This window comes from Kogia breviceps, chromosome 10 (genome assembly GCF_026419965.1).
Source record: "Kogia breviceps isolate mKogBre1 chromosome 10, mKogBre1 haplotype 1, whole genome shotgun sequence".
In the NCBI taxonomy this organism is placed as follows: domain Eukaryota; kingdom Metazoa; phylum Chordata; class Mammalia; order Artiodactyla; family Physeteridae; genus Kogia; species Kogia breviceps.
Genome location: NC_081319.1, coordinates 101,700,010 through 101,709,830, shown reverse-complemented (window position 1 = coordinate 101,709,830; position 9,821 = coordinate 101,700,010).

Here is a 9,821-nt window from a genome sequence, read left to right as displayed (position 1 = left end):
ACACTTTGATCTTGGACTTCCAGTCTCCAGAACCATAAGGAAATAAATTTCTGTGGTTTAAGCCACCCAGTCTGTGGTCTTGGTTAAAGAAACCCTAGGAAACGAATCCACTATCTTTTCTGGTTTCATCTCAAGAAGTCTCTCCTCCAGATTCCTGATCCACCCCGCTTCCCACCCCTGTACAACTACATTGGGTGGATTTTAATTAACATACATGCCGTATGTCTTTGAACATATATTCTGATCCTGGAGACTGGGAAAACTGCATACAGTGCCCATTCCATTTGCCTGTGAATACCACCTAATGAGTATATATTTATTGATTGATTGGTTGTAAGAAGAATACAACTCAAGACTTTATACTTCCCTCCAAGTGTGTTAGGTAGCCCATCAATAATTCCTCACCCTGTACATAAGCAAAGCAGGTTTTACTGTAAGCCGGCATTAGGCATATATTGGCGCTACTCTCATGATTTAATACAGATGCTTGTAAATTCAGTTTTGGGGGATCCCAAACTGTGGGAACAAGTGAATCTTAATGTCTTGCCTTTGGATTTGCTTTGAAAATGTCTAACTCCTTATATTGATCTCCCAGCCCCACTCCACCCCACAACCCTTCTTTGCTTTGGGGTAAGCAAAGATTTTATTGTTCCTATTTGAAAGATTAAAAAACTGAGGTTCAGAAAAGCCCCTAAGCAGCTAGTAGCCTAGAAGGGCACATAGGAGGCTCCCGGCACTTTAACCACAAATAGGTCCTGTGGTGAAATGATCAACAAATAATCCTCACCCCTAAAAAACAAACAAAAAAACACTCACCAGAACATGTATGTGAACAAGTCAGAAACCTTATTTTTCAACTCTCTATGCCATAACTTCTTAGATTTAAAACCAAAAATTGAAAGCAATCTCCATAGAATTCCTCTGGGGGAGAAATGACTTACTTCAGCTTATATCCCTCACTGTAGTTGCTCTGAGTCTTGGGAATTACCTTGTCCATGTATTTTCATTCAGAATGAATGCTTTAATGTATTTCTTTAATCTTCTGTTGCATCAGAGAATATTGTTTCATGCATATTAAAGACTTGGGCATGTAATAGACCAGGGTTCTGACTAATAAAAGAGCTCAAAGCATGTCACTAGTATTATTGCTTTTCTTGGCTTCAGGATAGATGTGTTTTATTTGGTAAATTAAAAAAAATCATAAAAAACATTAATGATGATAATAGTGATTATATTAAACAAAGGGAATTATTTTATTTTGAAAAGGTACCGTGGCCTTGTACAGATCATTATTCTTTTGAAGGAGTTGACCCTCTACCCTTTTTCCAGAGTGTTTTATTCCCCATTCAGGCAAATCAACCAATGAGTATTAGGAACATTTTATGGCTGTACAGAAGTAACAAAGAGGCAACATTTACCTAGAAAGTCTTCCAGTCTGGTTTGAGTCTATGAGACCGCCACAAAATAAATAGTTAAATGTACAAACCACATGCTCTAGAAAAACAGAGAAGGGAAAGTGCTTTCTAGAAGGATGGGGCTTAATTGGGATTTGGGGAGAGTAGAAAGATTAAGATGGGTGAACAAAAGGAAGGAGGCTATTTGGGGCAAGGCGGGTAGAATCTAAATATAGACACAATCATTTAATAAACATTTACTGTTCCACTCACTGTTCTAAGGGAGGAGGCCATAGAGATAAAAGACGTGGTCCCTGTTCTAGAGTTAAAAGTAGAACAGACCCTCGCAGGTGTGTAGACACGGTGGGAAGTACCATGTTGGGTCTGAGCGAGGGATGCTCCTTGATCTCGGAGGAAAGCTGCACCACACAGCCAGGGGAGAAACAAAAGGACATAGAAAAGTTTCCCAGCATTGCTAATGCCCAAGAGGAATCTTAAGACAAGAAGGAATTAGCCAGAGGAAGAACATTCCAGGCAGATGGAATCCTTCCGTGAGAGCAAGAGGAAAGAGAGAAGAGAGAGCTCGTCACATGTCTCAGTTTGGCTAGAGGGGGTGTGTGTGCTAGAACAGTAAGCGATGAGGCTGGAGGACCAGGGAAATTATAGTAAAGAATCCTTTACAGTAAAGACTTTACTCTGAGAGCAGCGTGGAACAAATGCCGTATTCACAGAACATGAAGAAGGAGGAAGGCCTGATTAGAGCACAGGATTCTGTGGCAGTTTAAAAAAAAAAAAAAAAAAAGGAAGAGAGAGTTTGGAAAGGGAAATTAATGGAGGACTTTACCGTCTTTCACAAGAAGGCAGGATTCGAGCCAGGAGTTAACGTGGTCACTGCAGATTCATGTTTTTGTTCTGGCATTTATTTCTGGGACACCCATTTGACATGACTTTCATGCACATGATAGCATGCAGTCAAAATAATCAGACCAGACTGTGTGAACAATCAGGGCAATCAAAGTCATACTGTCCGATTTAGCTAACATCACCTAATGATGACGTGGAAAATTAATGTTATGCCCTTCAGAATCGCAATGGATGCCAGTCTTTCTCAAATCATGTTTTGTCCTAATTTCTGAGGTGTTTAAATGCCCTGTATAAAATAACATGTGCTAAAGTGAACGTGAACATCACAACTGGTACATTTTTCTGTATTTTTAATCCCTATTTGTAGATTCAAAGATCTTTTGGAGCACGTTTACCTGTTAGAACTATGAAAAGTTGGTGGATATTGTCTTTCTTCCTTGATCTCAATCAGTCAAGGATATTTGCATCATCTCTTAACAGGTAATGGACAATGGAAAGGCACAAGAGAGACTAAGAGTGGAATATTTCACTGTGATCCTTCAGCATGATACTGAAAATAAATTCACACACTCTTGCTATTCAGTTTACCAGCCTGTAAAATGCCCTTAACAGCTTTCCCACACAAATGCCCTGCGGATGGATAATACAACTAATGGCAACTTTTTGTACAACTTCAGGATTTATTGTTGAAAAGGGAATGTACTGTGATTTAGAGATTTTGTATCTTTCAGGAGTTAGTAAATAAGTATTGTCATATGGGTCCTCCTATAATTTAGGAGTGGGGTCTGGATATAAGGAAAGGTGAGACAGGTAGTATCCCTTTAATCTAATAGGCTTATGCAACAGACATAAAAGCTCATTTTCAAGGATCAAGATAAAAAAGAAATTAAACTGCCTAAATTTTTATATAATGAAAACATAGGGTTTTCTAAAACATAGTACTTAGATTTTAGGAAAAGAAGATTAAGGGTCCCAATAGTTGATGAAATTCCCAAACTGTTGGAAAAATAATATGAAAGGTGATCCAATGGAATAGTGTTGGTAAATGATACATCTGAAATAAATATAAAATAAAAAAAGTAAAACATGCTAAAAAAATCTGGCAAAAGTTTTATAGTAGAAAGAAGCCACACAACTATATTACATTCTCATAAGGTTTTAAAGTGCTAACCTTGGAAATTGAAAATAAACTTTAAAAAATATATACTAGAATAAGTTCTAGAGATAGGCTTATGTTACTCTTTCATTAGAGATGCCTTGCATAGGAGTTCAGAAAACATTTTATCATCTGCAGCATAGTCTACAGCCTTGTTTATTGTATTGGTCAGTTTGGATCACAACAAAATACCACAGACCAGTGGCTTAACCTAGAGACATTTATCTTCTCACAGTTCTGAAGGCTGGAATCCAAGATCAAGACGTCAAGGTTGGTTTCTGGTGAGACCAGTCTTCCTGGGTTGCTGATGGCTGTCCTCTCACTTATCCTCACATGCCCGTTCCTCTGTGCATTTGTAGAGAGAGAGATTGAGATGGTGCCTCTCTCTCTTCTTATAAGGACACCAGTCCTGTTGGATTAGGGCTCCACTCTGGTGACCTATTTAACCTTAATTACTTCGTTATATGCCCTGTTGATAGAGATAGAGTAGGATAATCAAATAGTTATTCCAGAAATCCTACTAGGGGACTGTACAATAGCTAGAGCATGAAATTTAGAGGGATTTGGGAGACTGAAGTAAGTTAATGATCACTCAAGAAAGTAGTGGGAAAAATCCTGAAACAATGTCGGCTTGCTTGACTTACGAAGCAGAGCGAGTCGTTTAGCATCAAAGCCAGACAGCCTTGTCTAACAACAAAACTAAGCTAACTTGCTTAGCAACAAAACCACGCAATGACGTAGGGAATGGACTTGAGGACACAGAGAGGGGGAAAGGTAAGCTGGGATGAAGCGAGACAGTAGCACTGACATATATACACTACCAAATGTAAAATAGATAGCTAGTGGGAAGCAGCCGCATAGCACAGGGAGATCAGCTCAGTACTGTGACCACCTAGAGGGGTGGGATAGGGAGGGTGGGAGGGAGGGAGACGCAAGAGGGAGGAGATATGGGGACACATGGATATGTATACCTGATTCATTTGTTGTAAAGCAGAAACTAACACACCATTGTAGGGCAATTATACTCCAATAAAGATGTTAAAAATAATAATACATAAATAAATTTAAAAAAATGCAATGGAGGCACAAGTCATGCCTCAAGACAATAAAACAATAGTGGAAAAACAAGGCCTACATCCTGCCCAGTGATGTCAACAAGTTAACGACCCCTAGGACATGCTCTGTGCACACATAAAAACAATAATTTAGGGAAAGGTAACATTTCAAAGTGAAAGACCCTCATTATACTGAGACCTGAAATAATTTTTCCATAGCTCCCTGACAGTCCAGATGAGTCATATAGGGTAAAAAACTCCCCCACCCGACACGTAGGAGGAGTTAATGATGGAAGGCTCGAAGAACGAGGAAGAAGGCGGTCTTCTCCCTCTCCCCTCTTTTCCTTTGATTATAAAAATGCAACCCACTAAGTACTCAGGGCAGTGCAATGATTGCGTACCCACTTGTAAGCCTCACGAGCATCCTATTCTAATAAATCACTTCTTATCTATCACTTTGCCTCTCACTGAATTCTTTCTGTGCTGAGACATAAAGAACCGGGGCTCTTCAGACCCCCCCGAAATACCATCTAGTGGTTTCACTGTCTCCAAATACAGTCACACTGGGGTTAAGACTTCAGTGTATGAATTTTGTGGGGAGCACAATTCAGTCCATAACACTCATCAGTGTCAACTCTGGGAAGAGCTAAATCATAAGTTAAGTTATTAAAATTCTTACTAAGATGGTTTCTTTTTCTAGTGCCTTACGTATTTATATATAAATATTTTTACTTATGTGAGTCATTATGTCAGGTATCATTTGTAAAGTCTAGATGCATTTATAAGAATATCAGCAACACTGACATAATTCTTTGAAGATTAAAGTCACATTCTAATAAAAGCAGTGGATAAGGAGTCTAGGCTGGGCACCCAGATGCTGGAGGAGAGGAACATAGTGAGATAGATGTGGGACTCAGCAGTAGAATGAGAGCTGAAGGAACCTTGTTCAGGTTTGTTTCTTTGGGGAGAACAACAGCCTTGGTTTTTAAAAGCCTACTGTTGAAGGTCAAGATGGCAGAATAGAAGGACGTGGAGCTCACATGCTCTCACAAATACATAAAAAATACATCTACATGTGGAACAGTTCTCACAGAATCCCTAAAAGCTTACTGTTGTTATTTTTTCCCTGCTCAGAGCTTTTAAGTGGAAAAGCGTGGTTTCACAAAAGGTAGCTCAGCTGAGGCTCAAAAATCAGTATTCTGTCCCAACCAGTCCTGCCAGTACCTCAGAGCAAGACCGTAGGCAACGTTATAATCCCCGGAGCCCCCAATCTCCTCTTCTATAAAGTGAGGTGTAGATCTTGATAAGACCCTATTCTACCCCTAACAGCCTGGTTGCTATGACCTAAGACTTAATTCTGGAGAGTGTGCATGCTGGTTCCAACATTTCTAGAACACTTGCTATGTGACATGTAAAAACCTTCCTTCCCCTTACATTACTTACAGAGATGGAAGTAACTCTGTAATGAATACCAAGCCTCATGCCCAATTTGACTGAACTCCGAGATATAATCTGGAAACCACTGTAATCTGAGAAGCAATGAAAAAGAAGAAAAAAAATAGCATAGTATTCAAGTAAGTGGCCTTATTTCCATGGCCTTATTAGGTGCTCAGCTCATTTATTTAAAAGTAATTTAATTTTAATTACCCCAGTACTGTTTCTGCAATGTCCAGGTTAAAAAATAGCAGACTAAATTTCAACTCTGTGTGTTGAGAACAGAATGTTTTCTTTACAAGCATTTGAGTTTTATTTAGCAAATGCTGTTCTTAGTTTATTAGAAATTCAGATAGGTATACTTCTATGGGACATATCATCACAGCATGACATGACATGGTAGAAACACTTTATATTACTATATGGCCATCATTCATACTTCTTAGGAGATTCCATATATGGCAGATGTTAATCAAATTGCATGCCTTACTCAATCTCTTTCTCAGAGGATCCTTTCCCAGAGCCACCATCAGTCAATATTAAGAGATGGTCACATCATCTAATTGAAGCCAGTCTCATAATCTGACCCGAGAACTGCTTAGTTGGGCATTGATTTGACCGCTGGAGTCATGTAGACGTAGGGTGTGGATCTCCTTGAAGGATTTTTTTGGTTGAGAGGCAGCTGAGAAAGCTGCTCTGCAGGAAGAAAACAAGACAGGGAGAGAAGCCAGAAACAGCTGTGTGAACTGGAAGGAGAAGAGGAACTGCCGAGGATCCTGCTGGCTTTCTTTATCCTTCTCCAGGTCCCCTGGGAGGCCAGTTTGCACTTCCTGCTTTTGGGTTCTTCTAAGAGATATCTCAGTGCCCTGTTAATACAGCCATTCCCACCCTCTTGACAAACTACTTAAATATGACTTTGTAGCCCTTGTACTCAACAACCCCTTTATCATCATACTTTATTTTGGCAAACCATTCTAGAATTTAACCACATTTTATTACTTTTTCAGCCAGTGTCCCCTTATTTGCTTCCTCCACCAAAGCAATTGTATATAGGTTGTTCAAATAGTTAGCTATATTGTGCTAATCTGGCCAAGCATGGCCATAGACTAAATTTTAATGAGCTTCTAACCCCAGTTAGTAATGTGGCACAATTTCCAACAGATGCATGCCACTGGTTAAAAAGAAGTGGTTTGGCTTCAGAAAATACTTATCACTGCACATCTATCACTGGAAATCCAACTGAAGATGCCCAATGAGCATAGGTTAGTAGTGTCAGTATGGGAAATGAATTATGCTCCTGTTATGTCTGTCTTATCTATGAAATCCTTTATATCCACAAATGCTTTATGATGATTCCCAAACCTCTCCAAGATCAAAATTACCCAGGGAAACTTTGTAAACGTAAATTCTTAGGTCCATCCCAGGACTATAGAATAAGAATTTTGGGGACACGTGGTCTGGGAATCTGTGTATTTACAGTTCTGTAGGTGATTCTGAGGTTCAGCCAGGTTTGAGGATCAGTGTTCTAGATTATATACAATATTCAGGGAGAAAATGGTCATTGAAAATAGAAAACCAATCAATACAGGAAAATCAATTTTATTTGTAGATCTCAACATTGAACAATCGGAAATTGAAATTTCAAAAAATAAAGTTTACAAGAGCACCCAAAACATGAAATACTTGGGTAAAAATCTACTGACTTATGCAAGATATATATTCTGACAGTTAAAAATACTCATGAAAGAAATCAACGGAGACCTAAATAAATGTAGATAAATACAATATTCATGAATTGGAAAATTTAATATTGTTAAGATGTCAATTCTCCTAAATTGTTCTATAGTTTCAACTCAATCCCAATAGAAATCTAGCAGCAATTTAAAAAAACTATATGTTTCAGCTGTACAGCATTATAATTCAACATCTGTATGCATCTGTGTTTAAAAAAGAAAGTGACAAGTTGATTCTAAAATGTACATGAAAAGACAAAGGAACTAGATTAGCCTAAACAATTTTTTTTTTTTTTTTTTTTTTTTTTGCGGTATGCGGGCCTCTCACTGTCGTGGCCTCTCCCGTTGCGGAGCACAGGCTCCGGACGTGCAGGCTCAGCGGCCATGGCTCACGGGCCCAGCCGCCCCGCGGCACGTGGGATCTTCCCGGACCGGGGCACGAACCCGCGTCCCCCGCATCGGCAGGCGGACTCTCAACCACTGCGCCACCAGGGAAGCCCGCCTGTGTGTCTTTTCATTCGTACAAGTCCCGTAATGGTAGACTAGGTCCATCACCACCCGCCGAGGTTGGCATGCTTCTGGTTCCCCAACCTTCCTGAACCCAACAATGATTCCCAGCTGTGTAAAGATGGGTACCTGTCTGACTTTGACTACGGATATGTTTGTAGGCATTTTATAGTAAATTCCCCCTAGCCTTGCCCCATCTATTAGATTAAACATCAGACAATTTTTTTTTCTTTCTTTCTCTCTTTTGGTGGCACCGCATGGCATGAGGGATCTTAGTTCCCTGACTAGGGATGGAACCCGTGCCCCCTGCAGTGAAAGCGTGGACTCCTAACCACTGGACTGAGAGGGAATTCCTAGATCAAACCTTCTTAAGACATTTCAATTGACTTCTTTGATTTAATGACAGGTGTCAACATCAAAACAGTCCCGAGATTTTATGATTTTGTGCTGCTTAGCAGAGAGATTGCAGAGAAACATTCTATCAAGTAAAATGTAGCTAGAAACTAGAGAAAAATGATTACTTGCCTTTATGAGTCTTCTCTGGACACACATACAAATACATATCCTACACAATTAAGATACGTATTAATGGCTATTTTCAGAACATAAAATAACTCAATCCCCAAATGTTCATATTGTTTAGTCAGAAATGAAACACAATATACACCTGAATTGATCTGCTTTTCATTCCTTTCACTGTAACTGGCATTAGGAGTAAAAAAAAAAGGGGCAGCGAGACCTGCAAGAAAATCTGTAACAATTAGACTCCAAGGTCTCATTCTATCATTATCTATTGTGAATAATTATCCACGTTTTACGTATTTCATCTATTTTAAATTTATCAATCATGTCAAACTGATTAAAATGGTCTAATTAATTATGTTTTAGAAAATTTGGGGGGTATCATAGGATTAAGATATTTAATAAAACACATTTTGTGATTAAAGTCTCAGAAGAATCCCTTAAGTGTTAAGCCCTACTTCCCGAAACCCCTGTAATACACAGTTCACTCTGAAGCAGCAGTAAATCACGGAAGTGAACGTTTTCTTCATAATGTCACCAGAAAATAGCATAAGGAGTATTCTAACGACATGCCATGAAATTAAAACAACAGACCATGACTGATAGGAAATTATGGGTTTATTTTACTTTCGTGAAGATTTTTTTTTAAAGTAGTATTTATGGAGAAAGTAATGAATATTAAATCTTTCATACATCTGCAATGATTAAAGAATTCACTTATGCCAGCGACCCTGCAACATGGTAAGATTTCTGTTCAGTTTGGACAGAGACTCAGAGAAGTTAAATAGGGTCAGGCCACACAGAATGGTGAAGTCTGAAAGCAAAGGAAGGCAATCAGGTGAAAAGTATTGGAATATTTTAAGATGTCCTGATATTGAAAACCTCGGAGTTTGTCGCTAAGACCTCAGCACTGAAGTGCGGTCCGTGGACCGGAAACACCAGCAACTCGTTGGTGCAAAGCTCAGGCCCCAGACCAATCCTACTGAATTAAAATCCTACTTTTAAAGAAGCTCCTCGGGTAAGTCACCTGCACATTCAGGCTTTAGAAGCACTACCATTGTGGGGAATTCTTCTTTTGAAAACTTAAGGCTAATAAGATACTCCACTGACTGGAAGGAAATCAACAGAGTTCATGTCTTTTTGTGTAGAGATCATG